At 31.6% G+C, this 21,396-nt stretch overlaps 1 non-coding gene across 1 annotated transcript; it reads right to left on the bottom strand.

The window, feature by feature from the left end:
• Positions 1 to 20,370: 20,370 nt before the first annotated feature.
• LOC120074849 lies at positions 20,371 to 20,469 on the bottom strand. Its single transcript, XR_005481127.1, has one exon. It is a non-coding gene; the product is annotated as a U6 spliceosomal RNA (small nuclear RNA).
• Between the last annotated feature and the right edge of the window lie 927 nt (positions 20,470 to 21,396).

Below are 21,396 nucleotides of genomic sequence, written 5' to 3'. Positions count from 1 at the left end.
GTTTTTGGGTCAGTTTGAAATGTTCAAATTGACAAAAAGAAGTTCGATTATATATGATATTATTGAACTAGTTAATTATATATGATATAATTGACTTTATGTATGAAATACATTAATTTGGAGGAAATTGGATATAAATATGATTTATATCTAGTGGAGAAAAAAATACTTTGATTAATATATGATATTAATCCATAGGTTATGAATATAATGTGATTATATTTATTATTTATTAATTGAACAGTCATGGGATAATTGACCAGCGTCTCTTCTGTTTTCGTAACTGATGAGTAAGATGAAGAATCGTTGTGAGACGCTTAAATAGCTCACGGTGTGTTAAGCATTAGATGGCATAGTGTTTAAGAGGTCATCGCTTAGTAAATCAGAACCTATACGATAGTGCTGCTTACTAAATGATCGTTTACACCCGCGTGCGCCATTTACTAAACGACCGCTTATCTTTTCTAAACGATTGTTTCGTGCCCGAGCTTTACTAAACGATCGTATAGTTGATCGCTTAGCTTTTCCTACATGATTGTATACTTCACCTAAACGATCAAGCATTTTGTCTATACGATAGACGAATCTTTCTCCCACTTGCTTGATCGTTGTATACGATCTCTTTTCCTTATCCTCTCTACCAAATCCGAACAAAGTCGACCCTTTGGATTCTGACTTCGAGAATACTGAAGGCTCCAAGCAGTGGTGTCATCTCCATTTTCTTGTGTTCGTGTAGACGACTGGGGTGTTGCTGGATGATTACTTGCTGGTCTAGCAAGAGCGAAAGGTTGTTCGTGGAGAGAGCAAGATTTCAAGTGAAGAAAAGTCTTCAACTAGTATGTACTCTAAGTATCTTATTTGTTGACCCTTTAAGCATGCCAGTAATTTTGTGTTGTTAATGCATATCTGTTTGTCTGAATGTATATGTGGAAATTTTGTCACAATGAAATGAAAAGATCTGCTTCCGCTCATAGGTACTCTTGTACAAGAGTTTCTTTAGTCTGATCTTTTGATCTATGAAGATCTGAATGCCTAGAACAAACGTCACATCTCCTAAATCTTTCATTTGGAATTGGGTCGCTAACATTTCTTAATTTTAGTCAGCAGACCTACATCATTCCCAATTAGTAGGATATCATCTACATACAACACTAGAAAGGCTATTGAACTATTGATGATTCTCTTGTAAACACAAGGCTCATCAACATTTTGATCAAAGCTATAAGATTTGATCGCAATATCAAATCTTATATTCCAGATCGAGAAGACAGACATTTTCTTTGGGAGAAATTTTAAGTTTTTTATTCTAAGTTATCGCATTTTTAAACTTTTCAGTGTTAAGGAGGGCTTTAGTTGCTAATGGTCTTAGAATATATAAATTATCTTCCAACTTAGTAGAACAAATATTGATACCATTTTTTAAAATAAACGCTTTATTTACATCAAAGAAATAGAATATATATTTACAATAAACACTTATAGAAATTAAGTCCTCTTAATATTTAGAAATAACAAATACATTTTCTAACTAAAAATTTTTCTATTTGTAAAAGTAAGCCGGAGTCCTCCCACTGCCACAATTGAGACGACGTGCCATCAGTCAAACACACATTTGTGTCAACCTTTAGCATCTAGTCTCTTCAGTGAACTAACTCCTTGAAATGAAGATAAACATTGTTAGTAGCTGAACGAATTCAATACCTGGCAGAATTATCATTCTTCACTAAATAGGTCTCACTAAATAGTCTGTAAGGAACTTTTAGGCAAAGATTCGAGATAAAGTTAGCGTGATTGGCCTTAGCGTGACTGGCCTCATCGATGAACAGGAACCCATTTCATCTCCGCCATGTTGAAGTGGACCATCATGTTGAGAACGTGTTCTCTAACAGATGCCCCCTCTTGCATACAGGTATTAAAGATACGTTTTTAAAGCATCATGCCTGAGTTGTGCGGGATGGTTGTCCGAACATCCCCCGTAGGGACTCCATAATCTCATGGGCAGTGATCATAGGGCTGCATGCTTCTTTGGCCAAGACCTCAGAAAGATGTCTTGGCCAAGATGTCGCTCGGGCCTTTCTCATTTGCTCATACTACAACGCTCATATATGCCCTTTCGAACGTTTCGAGTGTCGTTTTGAGCTGGTACAACGAGGACAATCCTCCATAAGGATAAATCTTAAGGTCATCAATGATTAAAATTTGTGTTGATTGTGTTTATTCCACAATCGCCCCCCATTTAGTATTATTTTACGCATTAGTTACATTATTTTAAGCAGTGTTATTAAGTTAAATTTTATTGTCGCGAAAGTCATAATGTAATTTACTGAAACCATACAATTTATTTATATTAGTACTCTATACATTAACCCATTTGCAAAAAACAATTAAATTTAGCCAAAGAATCTAATGCACCCTGAGTGACATCTATTTTGCAATGATGTTTCAGTGAGACGGGACAAAAACCATTGTAGGATGATCAAATACCCCTTCACTGAAATGAGACTATCTCAACCAAACGACAAAACAGCTCCTTGTTACCATAACTATCAGTCATTATTGTTCGGTCCAAAGATTGTTAAACTCGCTTAACATTTTCTTGTAAGTGTAATCCCTCATTTTATATTCTAGCGTTTTGCCCCAATGAGCCAATCGTAGGAAAAACTGGTTGGAAAAAAACTAAAGCAACCTTATCCATTTCTGGAGTTTGAAGTAAAGAATCATGCAAATATCATTCGTAGGGGGACACAAGCAAAGGTGCCTCGAGGCCGAGCATGAAACTTTACTACAAACTAATGAGAGAGGCCGTGGGATGTATTGACACACATCCCACTCCCACTTACTATAAATACTCTCTCCATTCACCTTGATATTAACTTATATAAATACCATCCATAGGGGGACACAAGGAAAGGTACCTCAAGGTCAAGTATAGATCCCACTGAAGAAATTGGTGAAGGTCCTTGAACGGAAGTGGGGATCGATCACAAATCTCATTTTTTACAGAACCATACAATTTTATAGAATCATTATGCATCAAACGAAAATTACAACATGCTAATGAATATTAAGAAAATAGAGATAAGAAGGATACTTACCCTTGAAGATCTAATCTTCACATATGATTTCTCCTCTATAAAATGGTCACGAACTCAAAACCCTAATTTGGACACCACCACTCAGAACCTCTTGTATTCTCTGTAGAGGAAGAAAATCTCTAAGTAGTTTTATGGGCTCTTAGGTTTTTGGAAGAGAGGGAAAAAAATTGAGAGGAGAAGAGTGGGAAGGTCTATACTTTTCTGAAGATTTCTTGCAGAGAGATCGTTCTATAAAAATCTCAGCCATCCAATTTTTTGTGAAGAAAATACAAATCTCATAAACACTTTTCCTTACACGTAGTGGGTTGAGAGAAATTAGGGGAGGGAAGTTATTTCCCTCCCATTAATTCAAAAATAAAAATAAAAATAAAAATAAATTAATTTAGATTGAAATAAAACTATTATATATATAATAACTATCTTAATATATATATATATATATATATATATTAAGATAGTTATTATATATATATATGACATTAAACATATAACCTATGGCTTAATATTGTATCACATACAATATGACCTATAGTCTTACTTCTCTCATCGATGGTATTAAATATAAATTTCATTTATATTAAATTTAATTATATGAATCCAATTCACATAATTAATATTTGAATCATATTCAAATATTTATTTCCTCTCAAAAACTTTATATTATAATGTATCAAATACATTATAGTAATTATATCTTATATAATTAAATTAAATTATATATCACATATAGCTAATTCTGTCAATTAATTTGAACGATTCAAATTAATCCAAAATTGATTCTCATTTAATCCTTATTGAGCTATAGAAGGGACCTCGTTGACCCGTAAATTGAAACTTCGATGGTACTTGAATAATTAACTAAACTTCTTTAATTAAATTATTCAACACCCATTAACTGTCAAACACTCTACTCTAAACCAACAGTTGCACTCTTCGCACTACAAATATATTTCCCAGCTCTCCAATCAGACGAATCCTCAAAATGGTGGGCTTTTTTAGTCGGCGAACTGGCCACTCTTATCCATACAAATCAAAGGACTGCCTTCATAGGCAAGAGTTCACAACTCCTTTAGGATTCAGGTTATTTCATATGTGGTCATCCTGGTGAAATGTAAGTCTCAATTATGAATGACGTTACATAATAAGACTAGTCATTTCATGGCCTGATCTTATACAAACTCCTTTATATAGAGTACTCCCGCTCACATGTCTCCACATGAGTGATCGGGATCAAATTATTTGTAGCACTTTACAACAATTGTAACATCTACAAAATCGGTCATACTCGTAGTGTCATTAGGATAAGGTAACTAGCCTTATTTATCTACTACAGACCATTTAGGTTATCACTTAAACATGATTCACTTAAACATGATTCACTTATATGTCTCTACACATATGTTTAAGCTACAGAAGATGACCTTGAATGTTAGTTTGTTGGTTTATGGGTTTAATGCTACTAAATTTCAAATAAATCATCTCATATTTTATTAAATAAACAAAATGTTTGTACAATACAATTACAAACTATAGGACCCTATGAGATTTAGGACATTAACTCCAACACTCACAGTGTGGACTTTTACAGAGAAACGTAAAAAGGTAAAATGAAGTATCATATACCCCATTTTCTTCCCACTAAGTGTTTTACCTAGGGTTATTTAACTTAGAAAAATCCGGCTACTAATTTTAACTAAGTGATTATTTAAATTTGCCCAAAAGTAACACTTACTTTGGATAGTTAAACAACTTTTATTGATGTTTATTAAACACTTTAATAAACTTTAATCAATAATTGCATACTTGTAGCAAATCTATCTAATTCACCTTTTCAGGTAAGTTCTCAAGTAGGGGTGTCACGTTTTCGTCAACTTAAATAGCCCAGCCTAGACAAAACCAATCTTAGACAAAAGGTCCTTTATAGATACATATGCTACAAATTTAATCTTTTAATTAAGACCAATTTAATCCTACTAAATTGATTAAAAGATTAAACTTGATTTCTAATCTCATTAGAAATGTGATCTTAATTCCTATATGAATCATATTTTAAAACTATTTTAAAAAATATTTTAACCTAAGGTTTGTATGCAATTTGAAATTATTGATTTTAATTTCTAATTTCATTTAGTTATAACTTTTATAAAATAAATTAAATAAATTAAAACCATACAATTGCATTCATTGACATACTTAGTAAAAATATAAGAATTATAAAATTACCTAAAGTAGTGTCATCATTCATGCAATTCTATTTCAATAATAAACATAGATAACACTTATATATTAAAGTAATGAAATAATCAATGTCATACAACCATCCATACATCCATACTATATAACTCATATAATATAAATGATGCATGGATATGTTATTAATGTATGTACGCATATATTATAACATTTATATTATATGATGCATGAGCATGTTATAAATCTAAAATCATGCAATTTTATATGGAAACATTTATAATATAAATGATGCATGAAATATGCATAACCTATGGTGGGATTTATTCTATATGGCATACATTATGGCATATAAATACATAAATTAAATCATACATGAAATGCACAATTTAAAACAATTATTAGACCGAGATTGGACACCTAAATAATTAATTAAATTAATATAATATTTATATTAATTTAATTAATAAAAGGAACTAACTATTACAAATAAAGAATCAACCGATTCGAAACAAGTGAACCAAACTTTGAACCACTCAAACCGAGCTGAACTGCAAGCAAACTAATTGACCAATGATCTGATCTTCTGTCTCGGCCAACAACGATTGCCTAGTGACAATCACCTAGCAATCACCCAGCGATTGCCCAAATATTGTACAGTCGTGAAAACTTTCGTTTTTCTACTCCATTTTGGGCCTCGTTTTCTCTAGAAACTCACAAGGAATAGCACGAGCGATTAGAAAACAATGAATTACAAACTCTATTGCAAAATATGCCCAAAACACGGTCCGTTACAAACCAATTTTATAAAATGAAAGCGATAAAACTAAAAGGTCAATCCCAAAAGCATCTATAATTGTAAACCAAAAAATACATTCCATACAATTTTATCATATGAACACAGAATGCAAAACCCACCAATACTGTAAATTGATTTATGAAATAATAAAAATTAGGGATCACAACCTGACTCTGATATCAATTGAAGGAACCTATGAAGGTCCTTGAGCGGAAGCATGGAGATCAGTCCAAGTTTTATTTTCACAAAATCAAAATTACAGATTACAAACATTATGCATAATCACAAATATACAACATGCAATCAAAAATCTAAAAGCCCACAACTCCTTCTCCGGATTTGTCACAAACAATCACATTGGAAAAACGACCTAAATGAACACCACCATAATAAGAACTTCCTGTATTCTCTATTGGGATGATAATCACTAAGGAGTTGTGGGCTTTTAGATTTTTGGAAGAGAGGAAAAAAATTGAGAGGAATTCAATTTTTTTATTTTTTTTTTTTAGAGAAAATTTTGTCTTTTTGGAATTGGAAGAGCACACCTTCCACACCACCACATACATGGATTAATAGAGAGAAATAGGGGACCCCCTCCCAAAAATATTTTCAAATAAATTAAAAAAATACTTCAAAAAATCATTTAATATATATTTACATGATAACTATCTTATCATATAATATATATTAAACTATATGTTATATCAAATATAACACATAACTTATAGTTTAATATTGTATCAAATACAATATAACCTATAGTTTTAATTATCTCAACAATACATGATGTTTAATATAAATCCTATTTATACTAAACTTAATTATATGAATCTAATTCACATAATTAATATTTGAATCAAATTCAAATATTTATTTCATCTCAAATAATGTATCAAATACATTATAGTAATTATATCATATATAATTAAGTTAAAAATTAATTATATCACATATAATTAATTTCCTCAATTAATTTGAACAATTCAAATAATCTGAAATTGATTCTCATTAAATCTCTGTTGAGCTATAGAGGAGACCTCAGACCTGTAGATTGAAGCTCCAATGGTACTTGAATGATTAATTAAACTCCTTTAATTAAATTATTTAACATCCTTTAACTGTCGGGCACTCCACTAAAAACCGACAACTGCACTCTTTGTTGGGAATGTCCTAGTACTCACAGTTCGTGTTAAACATTCTATTTATCAATAATAATGACTTGCTGATTTTGCATTTTATTATGAAAATCTAATAAACATATCCTTGGTATAGTCTGAATACTGTAACTTTATGTAGTGACATAAACAGAATCAAGTTAATAGTATATAGAGTGGTCTAACAAGTATATGGATGAAATTGGGTATCTCATCCTGGTAACACTATTGGATACAACCCACTCTGTAGTTGTTACAAGAAGTGGTAAAGTGCTACAAATGATGTGATCCACAGATCGTTCATGTTGAGACATGTGAGTGGGGATGTCCTATGCAATGAGTTTACATATAGACTAGACCATGAAAATAGTCATTTTTCTTTATAACGACCATCTACTGTTAAAACTGACTATTTCATTTATCAAATAACCTAGGTTAACTCGTTCTTAATCTTGAGCTAGCTACGAACTCCTATTTGTTTAGGATTATCCTTTGATCTGCAAACAATGAGAGTAGTCCAACAACACTACTCAATAAGCTTCCTGTTTTGGGGGATAAGACCGGATGAATAGCTGGGGACATAGCCTTGTAAGATGGAATTCACTCCTACTCGATTTAGGATTAGCAGATAGGTTGTTCTCTTAAGTACTGTTTCCAGGTATTGAACAATCGGGGCCCCGCCTTCTCATGATAGAGAAAGGATCTAATTCATAAGGATTATGAATCAGAATTGTTCATTAAAGGGTCAGTGGGAACATGAGGAACAAGACGTATTCATAAGGGTAAAACGGTTATTTTAACCCAGTTGTGATTACAAACAACCTATGAAGAATCGACTTACTGATTATGGTTATAAAGTAGACATAATATATCTACAGTGAGACGAGTTCAATTATGGCCTATAGTGGAGTGTCCATTAGTTAATGAATGGGAGTTAGATCGGTTTAATGAGTTTAACCGATTAATCTCAAATCGTTGAAGCTCATGATCTGTAGGTCTGCGAGGTCCCCCTACTAGCTCATAAATATTTAAGCTTTAGAGTAGCTTGAATTAATTTGAAACGTTCAAATTAAAAATTAAACGGAATAGGATAATATATATTTAAATATGATATAAATATATGAAGATGGTTTTATGAAAAAATTAATTTAATATTTGATATTAAATTGATTAGTATTTTTTTAAAATTAATTTATGAAATTACTTTTTAAATTTTAAAATCAAATTTTTTATTTTAAGATTAAATTGGAAAATTGGAAAACATTCTATAGAAATTTTGAGAGAAAATTTCGGCTAAAGAAGAGTTCTTCAAAGCTGGGTGCTGTGAGCTTTTCCTTCTGTTTTACATTGCTTCAAGTTATTCTTGAGTCCCACAACTCGATCTAAAACTCCAAGAGGATAGTGGAGAAGATCTTAAAGTGGTTCACGGTGATCTTTGGAGAAGATTGTTGCTGATTGATCGAGATCTTGAAGAGTTCTACAAAGGTATGATCTAAAACTCTCTTATTTAGATGAGCATGCTTAGTTTCTGCCAAAATTAGTGAATTTGAATACTTATTGATCTTTGTTACTTTCATTGCATGTTATTACACTCTTACACTATTTGCACTACAGATATATTTTTATGTCCATTGTATATAACCAGTCAACAGCGTGATGCGCCTTCACAAATTGCTCATAAGTACAACTAGGTCAAAATTACCGTTTTGCCCATGTTGTTACATCTAACTCTTTAAGTACCATTGATTCCTCTAATGAATAATGTCATAGTCCAACTATGACCAAACGTCTCTCGAGCCAGGAGATAGTGTGACGCTACATTGTTCAAGCCCCAGAATCATCCCTTAAGGGAGCAATTTATCTACTTTCTTCGATATTGATGAAGGAGTGAATTCCATCTTGTGTAGCTGTGTTCCCAGTTTTTCAATCATACAAATCTCCAAAACGGTAGGCTTATTGAGTCGGCGATCTGGCCACTCTCACCCATACAAATCAAAGTATCACCTTCATAGGCAGGAGTTCACAACTCACTCGGGATTCAGGTCATGTTACCTATGGTCATCTTGATGAAATGTAAGCCTTTATTATGAACGACATTATATAATGAAACTACAAACTACAAGACCCTACGGGATTTAGGGCATCAACCTCAACACAAGTACCATTAGAGCTTCAATCTATAGGTTCATAAGGTCTCCTCGATAGCTCGACTAGGATTATTGAGAATCAAATTAATTTTGAGTTAATTTGAATTGTTCAAATTAAATGAGGGAATTAATTATATATGATATAATAAATTAATTATATGTAATATAATATAATTTATTTGATGCATTATAATGTATATAAAGTTTATTTTGAGAGGAAATAAATATTTGAATGCGACTCAAATATTAATTATATGAATTTGATTCATATAAAAACTGTAGGTTAACTATAATATAAATTTGATTATATTAAATATTATATGTTAAATGAGAGAATTTCAAACTATAGTTTATATTATATTTGATATAAAATAAACTATAGGTTATATGTTATATTAGATATAACATATGGTATAATAGTTATTATATAATTATTAAAATATTTTTTTAAATTTGATATTATTTAAATTTTGAATTAAAGGGAGTGAGTTATGAAAATAACTTCCCTCCCCCTTTTTCTCATAATCGTGGATGTGGAGGTTGGGATAGAAGAGATTCATCTCCTCCATTTCCGATCAACGCAGAAAATAGAGACAATGTGTTTTTCTTCCTTTTCTGGGTGTTCTGCAAATAGCTCCTCTCACATCTTTTTTTCCCTCTCCCAAAATAAATCACAGAGCACAGAACTTCTGTGGTTTCTCACCTCAAAAGAGAATAACGAGGTTACACTGTGGTTGTGTTTGATTTTTTTTCGTGTGTTGCAGAATTTTCTAGAGGAATTTCGTGAAAGATTTGTGACTTCAAGGATAAGTATATCATAACCGTAATTCATCTTCTCATTTTATTTTGAAGCATGCTGTAAATTTGTGATTGCATAATGTTTTCGTATTCTGAGTTTTTACATTTCTTTAAAATAAAATAATTGGGACCCGATCGCCTTCTGCTTCAGTTTTCACAAACCTTCACAAATTAAATAAGGAAATTAATTGTATAAGATACAACTAATATAATGTAAATGGATACATTATAACATAAAGTTAACTTTGAATAAGATTCAAAATTATACTTTATAATGTGTGAGAGATAAATATTTGAATAAGATTCAAAAATTAATTATATAAATAAGATTCATATAGTACTATAAGTTAAAATTGATGTGAATGAGATTCGTATTAAAACTATATGTTATAATTAATATGAATCATATAAAAAGTATAGGTTATGTGAATGGTCATTATTTTCAAATTAAATTAAATATATGATATTTAATTGATTAATGTTAATTTAATTGTATATTAATTTTGATTTAATATATAATTTATTTAAATATAAAATAATAACTTCATTGGGAGTTATCGTGTAAAATGGGAGTTTAAACTCCCTCTCTAACCAACTCACTCTCAAGTAAAATGGGAGGGAGGAGATTCATTTTGAGAAGTTTCAGTTCAACACATAGATCATTCCGAAGAGAAACAGTTTTCTCTCCATTCCTCAAGAAACCCCTCTCATACAAAATCACTTCTCCTTACCAAATTAAGGAGCCCACACGTCGTTGATTCTTTGTCCGAAAAACAGCTAGAAAACCCAGTGGTGGTGTCCCAATTTGTTTGTTCGTGAAAGGCATTTTTCAATTCAAGGGAGATTTGTGTTCATGCTGTTTAGTTTTGAGGAAAGGAATTATGAAAAGAAAAGTTTTCAAAGATTAGTTCTTCATATCATTTTCTCCCTAAAGGCAAGCTGTAATTATAAAGGTTTATCCCGTTCTTCTATGATTTTTCTATTTTTTTTAGTCTTTCGTATTGAATTACATTGGCACGTACGTTTCCCAAGCTTCCGCTATGGAATTTCATTCTTTCAGAATGAATAGTGACAAAGAGTTGATGGTGGCGACATTGAAGCACGTCATTCGTAGCGGTGAAGCATGAACTGGACGAACAAATTCGGTTGGAAAAAAAAGGCGTGAGTCAGTATTGAACAACGGGCGGCAGTGTCTCAGACGAGTGGTTTGCGGTGATTCAGAAGTGTGCGATGGTTGGAAAAAGTTCCTATCTTCGGTGATGATGGGCGACGTTAAGTTATAGAGATGAGAATGAAACTAAACTCATTGTTGGTGTGTTGACAACGGGTGGAAGGGATGGGCAAAAGCAAGGAGGCGACACATTGTAAGAGATGTGTTTGTGGCAATAAATAGAGACATGATGAGAGCGATGACGTGCACTGCGAATGGTGAGCAACAAATCGACATTCAATGTGATGTGAACAAAGCAAATCGGAGTACGAATGAACATGGATTTCAAAGCAGAGGAAGGACGCCTCAGATCTGGATGAGTGAGTGACAGATCCACAACCCACGACCTGTAGATCGGGGCAGAGACAATATTCCAAGAACTCGATTTGATCAATGCAACTAGAGTGAAGCGGCACGAGGCGATGCTGGAGGGATTAAACGTAGCTGAAAGGCGACGCGCATGAGAAGCTGAGTGCAACAGTCTTGTTGAAAGGCTCACAAGCAGATCTTACGAGTTCATGTTGGAAATGGAAAGACCCTTAGACGATGAACAGGACAGCAACAAATGATCAGGTCACGACAGTCGAGCAAAGAATAAAACCTGCAAAATAGAAGCTCGTTATAGGCTGAGTCGCGGAGGTTGCTCTCTTTAAGACATTTCACGACTCTGCCCAAGTGCAAGCACGTCAGCAATACTGCCATATTGTCCCCAGGATAAAATAGCCTAAAAAGAAAACCCCAATTGGAAATGCATCATTATCCACCAAAACACACACCCTTTCTGACTGACTGCTCAGAAAATGGAAAGTAGAAGAGAAAGAGAGAAGAGCTTTCAATTAGAGAATGGGAGGAAGTGGAAAATGAGTTGTGCTCTGAACTATTGAAGGCCACGCCTTTTATAGGCCTTCACCGTGGAGCTACTGCGTAAGAAAGAGGCGGGCAGCCACAGAACATGCAAGGCTGTGTCGAAAAAAGTGATCAGAGGACAAAGTTTTTCCCGTTTTAATTATTAAAAGAGATAAAAATAATAATCACACACATGCACCTTGCCTCGCCCGCCCGATTGGACAAACGACGACAGAATGTGTGTAGGATGTTCACCAAACCCACATTGGTCTATCTCCTCACTCCCTCCAAAACTTGGGTACCCTTGGGGTCTAAACCCAAAGCCCAAGGTTGGAGTACAAAAGGGAAGCCTCCAAATCAAAATTTTCGAATGTGGTATTCTCCAACTAAAGGTTAGTTGCCTTTTATTTTTGAAAATCAAATTTTCACCCAACAATCCCACACTTGAAAATTTAAACAAAAGAGAAGAGCAAAAAAAATTTATCGAGCAGTTTCAGTCAACATTGTGCATAAGCAAAGGTGTCTTACGACTTGAACATTTATGTAGTGTGATGATTCAGAATATACTAGAATAACCCTTGGTTTTGAACTCTATCTCTAACAACATCTTATGCAGAATGTCATTAGGGTGTAGTACAAAAGCTCATGCTTTAGGCCTAGCACGTGTATTCTAGTTTAGTGAACGCCCTAGAGGGTTTGCCTAAAAACTCTATAGGAAGCGACCCTCACTTCCACATTCACATAGGTGAGTCTATCAAGAATACTCCTATAGCTAGGTACCTCACTTATCATCAAGTATAGATCTCATTAAGAACTGAGTTCAACCTTTCTTACGCTTCAGGATATCATGCTCAGACTCTAAGTCATAGGAATGGAACTCTGTGTTTGGTTTAGCATGATTCACTATATGTGATCAGATATTACCCATTGAACCTGTTTCTTGGGATCTTCAGTCTACAGGTTGGGTTTTCCTCACCGTGATTCATCTTTCTATAGGCATGAGTCCTATCCTTTCTGAGGTTCTAAAAACCTTCTCTCTGGCCAGTCCTTTCGTCAAAGGATCTGTCAAATTTTCATCAGTCCGTATATGATCCAGTTTAACTGCACTAGTAGTGAGAAAGTCTCTAATGGTATTGTGCTTACGACGTATTTGTCGTCTCTTTCTGTTGTAGTAACGGTTCTGAACTTTTGTGATTGTTGTAGTACTATAATGGATCAATATAGTTGGTATCGGCTTTTCCCATAAGGGAATCTCTAATAGCAGACTTCTAAGCCAGTTTGCTTCTTCACTAGATGTTGTTAATGCTATCATTTCTGACTCCATCGTAGATTGGGCTAAAATAGTCTGTTTCTTGGACTTTCAAAATACAGCTCCGCCTACTATATTAAAGATATAGCGAATTGTAGCCTTTGAATCATCCGAAAGACAGTTCCAGTCAGCATCGCTGAACCCTTCCAGGACAGCAGAAAACTTTTGATAATGTAATCCTAGGTTTTGGGTTTTCTTCAAGTACCTCATTACCCATTCTATAGTATTCCAATGATTTTTACTAGGTCTGCTTGTAAACCTGCAAAGTAATCCTATGGCATAAACTATGTCAGGCCTAGTGCAGTTAGCAGCATATCTAAGACTATCTATGATACTCGCATACTCATATTGATTAACATTGTCACCAGTGTTCTTGAACAACTTAACACTAGGGTCATAAGGAGTGCAGGCTGGTTTACAATCAAAGTAATTATATTTCCTTAGAATTTTTTTTATATAGTGAGATTGATCCAAAGAAATTCCCTTTTCAGATCTATTCACTTTTATACATAAGATTACACTAGCTTCTCCTAAGTCTTTCATGTCGAAGTTTTCACTTAATATTGATTTCACAACATTTATGACGTGCAAGTTCGAACCAAAGATCAACAAATCATCTACATATAGACACAATATAGTGCAGAGATTATTTTCAAACTTATAGTAGATGCATTTGTCACTTTCATTAACCTTGAAACCTTTAGATAGGATAAGGTCGCCAAATTTTTCATGTCATTGCTTAGGAGCTTGTTTTAGTCCATAGAGAGATTTTTCTAACTTACACACCTTATTTTCTTGACCATGGACTACAAAATCCTCAGGTTGTTCCATGTAAATCTCTTCTTCAAGTTCACCATTTCGGAAAGCGGTCTTTACATCCATCTGATGCACTACGAGGTTATAAAGTGTAGTGAGAGAAAACAGGACACAGATTGAGGTAATTCTAGTGACAGGGAAGAAAGTATCAAAGAAATCTACGTTTTCTCTTTTTCCAAAGCCCTTTGCCACTAACCTAGCTTTAAATTTGTCAACAGTTCCATCAGGTCTAAGTTTACTCCTTAAGATCCATTTGCACCATATTGCCTTGCAACCTGGGGGTAAATCTACTAAGTTCCAAGTTCTATTTGACTCAAGTGAGTCCATCACATCATTTATGACTTCTTGCCATAGGTTGGCATTTACTGAGGACAAGGTAGCTTTCAGATCTTTAGGATCTTCTTCTATATTATAGGCCAGGAAGCCATTTCCGAAATATTTGGCGGTTCTAGCTCTTTTGCTTCTTCTAGGTTCTAGGTTGGTTTCCTCTCTAGGGTTCTGAATTCTAACTGGGGTTATACCACTTGATCTCGAGCCCTCACTATTTTTTAATTTAAAAGGAAATCTATCTTCAAAGAAGACGACATCATTTGACTCAATAATCACTCAGTTCACTAGATCATAGAACCTATAGGCTTTACTATTTAAGGCATAACTTATAAAGACGCACTCGTAAGCTCTACTAGCCAGCTTTCTCCTTTTTGGGTATGGAATTCTTACAAAGGCTAGACAACCCCATGTTCTAAAGTAAGACAAGTTTGGTTTCTTATTCTTGAGAATTTCGTAAGATGAAGTTTTGTTTTTAGACTTTGGGATTCTATTTAGGACAAAACACATGGTAAGGATGATTTCACCCCACCAAAAAGATGCGGCTCCTGAACTAAGTAAAATAGCAACTACTAGCTCAACTAAAGTTCTATTTTTCCTTTCGGCTTTTCTGTTCATTTCAATAGAATAAGGTGCGGTCTTTTCGAGTATTATTCCATATGAGTTAAAGAACTCATCAAAATTATTCGATTCATACTCAGTTCCCCTATCACTATGAGATATTTTAACCTTTCTATTAAATTGATTCTGTACTTCAGAAACAAAAAGTTTGAAGGTATCGAAAGCACCACTTTTGTTTTTCAGAAAATATACAAAAATAAAATCAAAGCAGTGGTCAATAAAAGTAATGAAATATCTTTTACTATTCCTAGTCAAGATGCCATCAAATTCACATAAATCATAATGAATTAAATCTAGAGACTCGAAAATCCTAAATACAGATTTATGCGGAGTTTTAGTAATTTTAGCCTGACTACAATACTCACATTTATCAAATTCATTCGTGGATAACTTAGGTATCATTTCCAGTCTAATCATGTTACTAATTAAATTCTTATTCACATGACAGAGTCTAGCATGCCAAATATTCATAGAACACAGCATATACACAGAAGATTTCATTTTATTAAGGTCTAAATTTAATTTGAATATTTCCTCAGTTGCATACCTACGAATACATTATTTTTGGTAAGGGTATATAGGTCTGCCCCTATAGTTTGAGTAAACCCAGCCTTGTTGAGGAATAGCCTGAGACCAAATTAATCAACGGAGTGTGCAGGACGTTCTCCAATGTAAAGGTCTTTTCAGAGGTAAACTTTAGTTCCACCTCACTGGTTCCAACAACTTTTGTGGAGTAGTGATCTCCCAATAGAATATTCTTATCCTTAGTTTCAGTATAAGTTTTAAAGAGACTAAGGTCATGACAGACATGGCGCCTAATGCCACTGTCTATCCACCACCCTTCACAACCACCTATCACATTTACTTCTGTGATCATGGCGACTAACAGTTCTTCTGTTAGGTTCGCCTGACCCGCAGGACGATGCCTGTTTCTACAGTTCCTTGCCATGTGCTTAATTGTAATTAAAGCAGAGGAACTATACCGTTTCTCCTGAAGGGTGCTTCTATTTTTTCTGTTGGTTCTGGTTGCTGGAGCCACGGTTCTGACCTTTCCTCTTTGTCCTCTTTGAGTTTTTGTCAGGTTTTACCACGGTAGAGGCGGGTTTTCAAGGTACGGCGTTCACCTCCTCCCTTTGGTCCTACTTCCAGGCTTCCTTCTTAATCCTTAGCTAGGTGATAAGACTCTCCAAGGAGAACTCCTTGGTCTTATGCCTCAAAGTATTCTTAAAGTCCTTCCACAAAGGGGGCAGTTTATCAATAATAACAGCAACTTGGAATTGTTCGTCTAGAGGCATACCTTCAATAATTATCTCGTGGGCTATCTTCTAGAGTTCATAGGACTAGGCCTCCATGGATTTGTCATTCGTCGTCTGGAACTTGAGATAACGACTAACAACATATTTCTTTGACCCGACCTCCTCGCTGTCATACTTCTTTTGTAGAGCATCCCAGACCTCCTTTGTTGTTTTCATTGAACTGTAGTAGTCATACAGTTCATCGGTCAAACCATTTAAAATAAAGTTCTTACAAAGAAAGTCTTTCTCCTCCCAGTCAACAGCTTCTTTTATCTGTTGTTCAGTTGGCTCTTCTAGTAGGACAATTTGTTTATCTCTAGTACAGGTGTCGACAACTTTCTTGACGGTGAGAAAGAACAACATCTTTTGCTTCCACCATTTGAAGTTCGCTCCTTCGAACCGAAATGGACGGTTGAGCTCAGATATCATAACATCGTTGTTGCTAGTGGGGGTCATTAATAATCTTTTCATTTTTCATTTTTTATTTTTAAAAATTAAACCTATTTTCTATCCATTTCTTATAATATTTTGATCTCTTTTAAGTATAATGGTTAAATTTTTAATTAAAGTCTAAAAAAAAATTTTTAAAAACTATTTTTTTAGTTTTTAAATTTTGACACCATTTTTTAAACCATTAATAATAAAAAACAATAATAATAAAGGAAGAATTTTATAGTGAAAATAGTGTCAGTAGGTTTAATTTTCAAAAATAAAAGTGCAAAAACCAAATGGTTACCGGATGGAACTTAAATTATTTTGATTCATTGATTTTTATTATATAATCAAAATATTTTTCTTAAAAATTGATTAGAGATACAATTTATAAGTAAAAGCGAGGTTGTCGAATTTGAGGGAAAAAAATAGAGAAGAGATTGTAACATTCAATTATAATTTGTTGTTTGATAGAAACACATGTTTCAAATAGTGTATTTATTGTGTTCATAATTTTTGGAAACAAACTTTAAAAACAAATAAAATGACAATTAATTTTTTTTATGATAGACTATTTTAAAAGTGGTTTTTGAAAATAAGTATACCAAAAATGTTTTCATTGTTTTTCTTGTATTTTTTTATTTTCAAAACATAAAAAACGAAAATAATCACAAATCAAATAAGTATCATTTTCTTTTTTATTATCATATTTTAAAAGTATATATGATGTGAGTACCAAAAAAAAATATTAGTTGAAAAAAAGAAAAACAATAAATGTTTAGCTAAAATACACGTGCATGCACATTTGCTAATACAAGTTATACACTATAAGTGATATTAATTATTTGTTGTTCATATTAAGGGTATTTCTATAGTTTTCATATTTAAATATTTTCTTATTTATTTTTTAATTTTCCTACGATATGTTGCTTTCTATTTTAGTTTGCCTATATATATTATTTTTCATTCCGAATTATCGACAACATTTCTTTGATCAGTTGAGTCATTTTTAGATTGACAAAATATTTTTAAAAATTAAAGGTTTAAAATTGAAATATCATTTTAATCCTTATTAGGTTTCATTCTATTTTAGTCAGTATATTTTTAAATGTCCAATTTCAATAAATCTTAAATTTAGTTTTTATCATTATTAAATTATTTATTTAAAAAAATATATCTTTTCTTAACATTCCTTTATAAATTATGGAATTATATTTCCATAGTGCCTTTTATGGCATGAAAATCATTATTATTATTTAGCCACTTTCCATATAGATTAATTTTAAATAACTAAATTTAAGATTTATGAAAATATACAAACAATTAAAATGGAATGTATGATTTTTTTAAACCATTAAAATGGAATGGATGGTTTTTTTTTTTTTTTTTTTTTTCTAAATATAAGTAAATAAATAAAAAGAAAAGAAAAAGAAATGTATAATATTTTAACTAAGATTTAGCATTTACGGTGACTACTATATACGATAACAAGATTGTTTACTCGGTGACATTACCTACTTAAGATAATAAATCTCAAGTAAACTCTAATTTTCTCTCTTGCATTATAACTTTATAATTTATAGATAGAATGAATTGTCTCAATTATCAATTTTATGTTTATTTAGTTTAATTATCTGTCTATTTTTTTATGTCACGACCATATTTTGTTTCACTCGATCTTGTGAAATAGGAAGAGTCTTAAATTGTGGTCAAATTATGTATAATGAGATGCTTTTTTTTTCCTTAACCATTGAGCATCATTCAATTGTTTTATTTTAAATAGTAATAAACATGATCTTTATGCAATCTTTATTTAAATCAATTAGTTCTTAATTATTTTAATTGTATCAACGATTACCATAGGTTGTTAATACTTTAGTCAATTTGATAAATGACAATGATAACAACAATTGTCAAGTCATGTTTCCTTTTTTTAATTGACATCTTTAATTTATATACAATGCATTTTTGTATGTCTAGGTGGTTTGTAGGTTCACATATCAAAACAAAATTACTTTTTGTTAATCGTTATCTATTAAATTCTCCAAATATAATAAATTTTAGATTAAAATATTATTTTGATCTCGATAGATTAGAGTATATTTAATTTTGTTTATATATTTTTTTTAATAAATCTTAAATTTAATTTTTGTAAGTTAATATTTATTAAAATTGATTAAATAATAATAATAACAACAACGATAAAACTCAGGTAAGAAAATAAAATGTATGGATATGTTTTAAAAATTCATAGTAAGAATGTTAATGAATTATAAAATACTTTTTTAAAAAATCAACAATAGACTAACAATAGAGATTAAAGTTAATTTTTTTAAGGTACTTGAACTAAAATTTGATATTTTAAAAAACAGAGACTAAACTTGAATCAGTCTCAAAATATAGATTTCAATATGATATTTTAACCTAAATTTGATAGGTAAAAGAATTTAATGTTCCATCATTAATGCCTTTTTCTTTTTCAAATAGTAAGTGTTCAACGTATAACAATTATGTTGTTGCTTTTTTTAAAAAAAAAAACTACAATAACCGAATCCAATGTATTACTCGGATTTTTTTTAATGATCTTTGATCTAGTTATTATAATCATTAAGATCTCGTTTGTTAACAATTCCATCGTTCGTTTTAGTTTTTGAAAATTAGGCCTATTGATATTATTTTTCCTTTCAAATTTCTTTTTAATTTATCTACATTTTACTAATAGTTTAATTTAAACTAAAATTTGAAAAAAAAAATTAACTTTTAAAAACTTTTTTTTTTAAAAAAAATTGACTGAAAATTCAACAATTATATTGATAAAGATACAAATTATTATAAAAAATGGAAAGTAAATAGACTTAATTTTAAAAAATAAAATAATTATCCATAATAGATCTCAATTTAGTTAAAGTGAACATAATTTGTGACATGTATCATCTGTGTCATAGCTATTATTTTTCTATGTTTTAATTTGATTAATGGATTTGGTGCTCACCCTTAAAATCTAAACTTACTCATTTTGTGTGAAGTATGTAGAACTTATTTGATAAAAAAATTACTTGGCTTATTTGATCCAAAAATTACTGGGTCCAATTGTGATTTCCTTTTTAATTTTTTGTTTTTCAAATTTATGTTTATTTCCTTTCAATTTTGCAATTACATTTTTCACATTTAGTCAAATTCTAAAAATAAAAATAAAATTTTAAAAGTTATTTTTAAATTTTTTTTTCAAAACTTGGTTTAGGTTATTGATATCTTAGTAGAAAATATGGATAATAAAAAGCATAAAATAATTTATAGGTAGAAGTAATGTTTATAAATTTAGTATTCTTTTAAATATTTGGACTATTTCTCGATTTATATGTGTCACCTTTGTGCAAAGGTCATGCTAATCTTCTCTATACCATTCCAATGTTATCGGAATGAAGAACCAACAAACTAAGTCCCTTTTTGGTAACCATTTCATTTTTTATTTTTTATTTTTGTAAATTAAACTTGTTTTTTCTTAATTTCTTACAATACTTTGCATCGTTCTTAAGTAAAAGAGCTCAAATTTCAAAAGCTAAGTTTTTTTTAGTTTTCAAAACTTGGGCTTGGTTTTAAAAACACTTCTAAAATATAGCCAACAAAGCTTAGAAACTAATGGTGGAAGTGAGATTTGCAGGCCTAGTTTTCAAAAACCAAATAGTTATATGACGAGGCTCAAATGGTTATCAAACACTATGTTTTAGTCAGGCTTGTTACATAAATGGTTAATCAGACCCAAAATAATAGCATATATAGCACAAGGATAAAGGAATTGTAGATATAACACAAAAAATGCCCAAAAAAGACTAAAAAGCCCAATGATTTTCGCTCACTGGTTTTCTCACGGCTATCAGTGATAGTTTTCTATCATCAGCTATCATTGATAAATTGATATCACCGATGGATTTCGTTTAATAGCTATTAACTTTGATTAGCTATCCCTTATTATCGGCTAAATTGCCGATATTCAAATAATGCTCTTCGCTATTGTTTCATCTCGTGTTGGTTTCTCTCGTTATGAGGAGCATTGATCATGAATCTTTGATTATCAATACCTGCTATGACATTTAAAAGGAAAAACTATTTACTTAAATTTTATAATCGATATCATTGATACACAGATATCATGAATATCTACCTAATTTTATCATTGATATCAGTGATACATAGATATCATCAATATCTATCTAAATTAAATATTATTGATATCTATCTAAGTCATATCACAATTATCACTAATATCATTAATACCAATGATATCTACCTAATTTATATTATTAATATACTACAGATATCACAAATACATGGATATCTACCTAACTTATATTTACTA

The sequence above is a fragment of the Benincasa hispida genome, chromosome 3, assembly GCF_009727055.1.
Source record: "Benincasa hispida cultivar B227 chromosome 3, ASM972705v1, whole genome shotgun sequence".
Taxonomy (NCBI): domain Eukaryota; kingdom Viridiplantae; phylum Streptophyta; class Magnoliopsida; order Cucurbitales; family Cucurbitaceae; genus Benincasa; species Benincasa hispida.
This window is presented reverse-complemented; position numbering and strand designations above follow the sequence as displayed.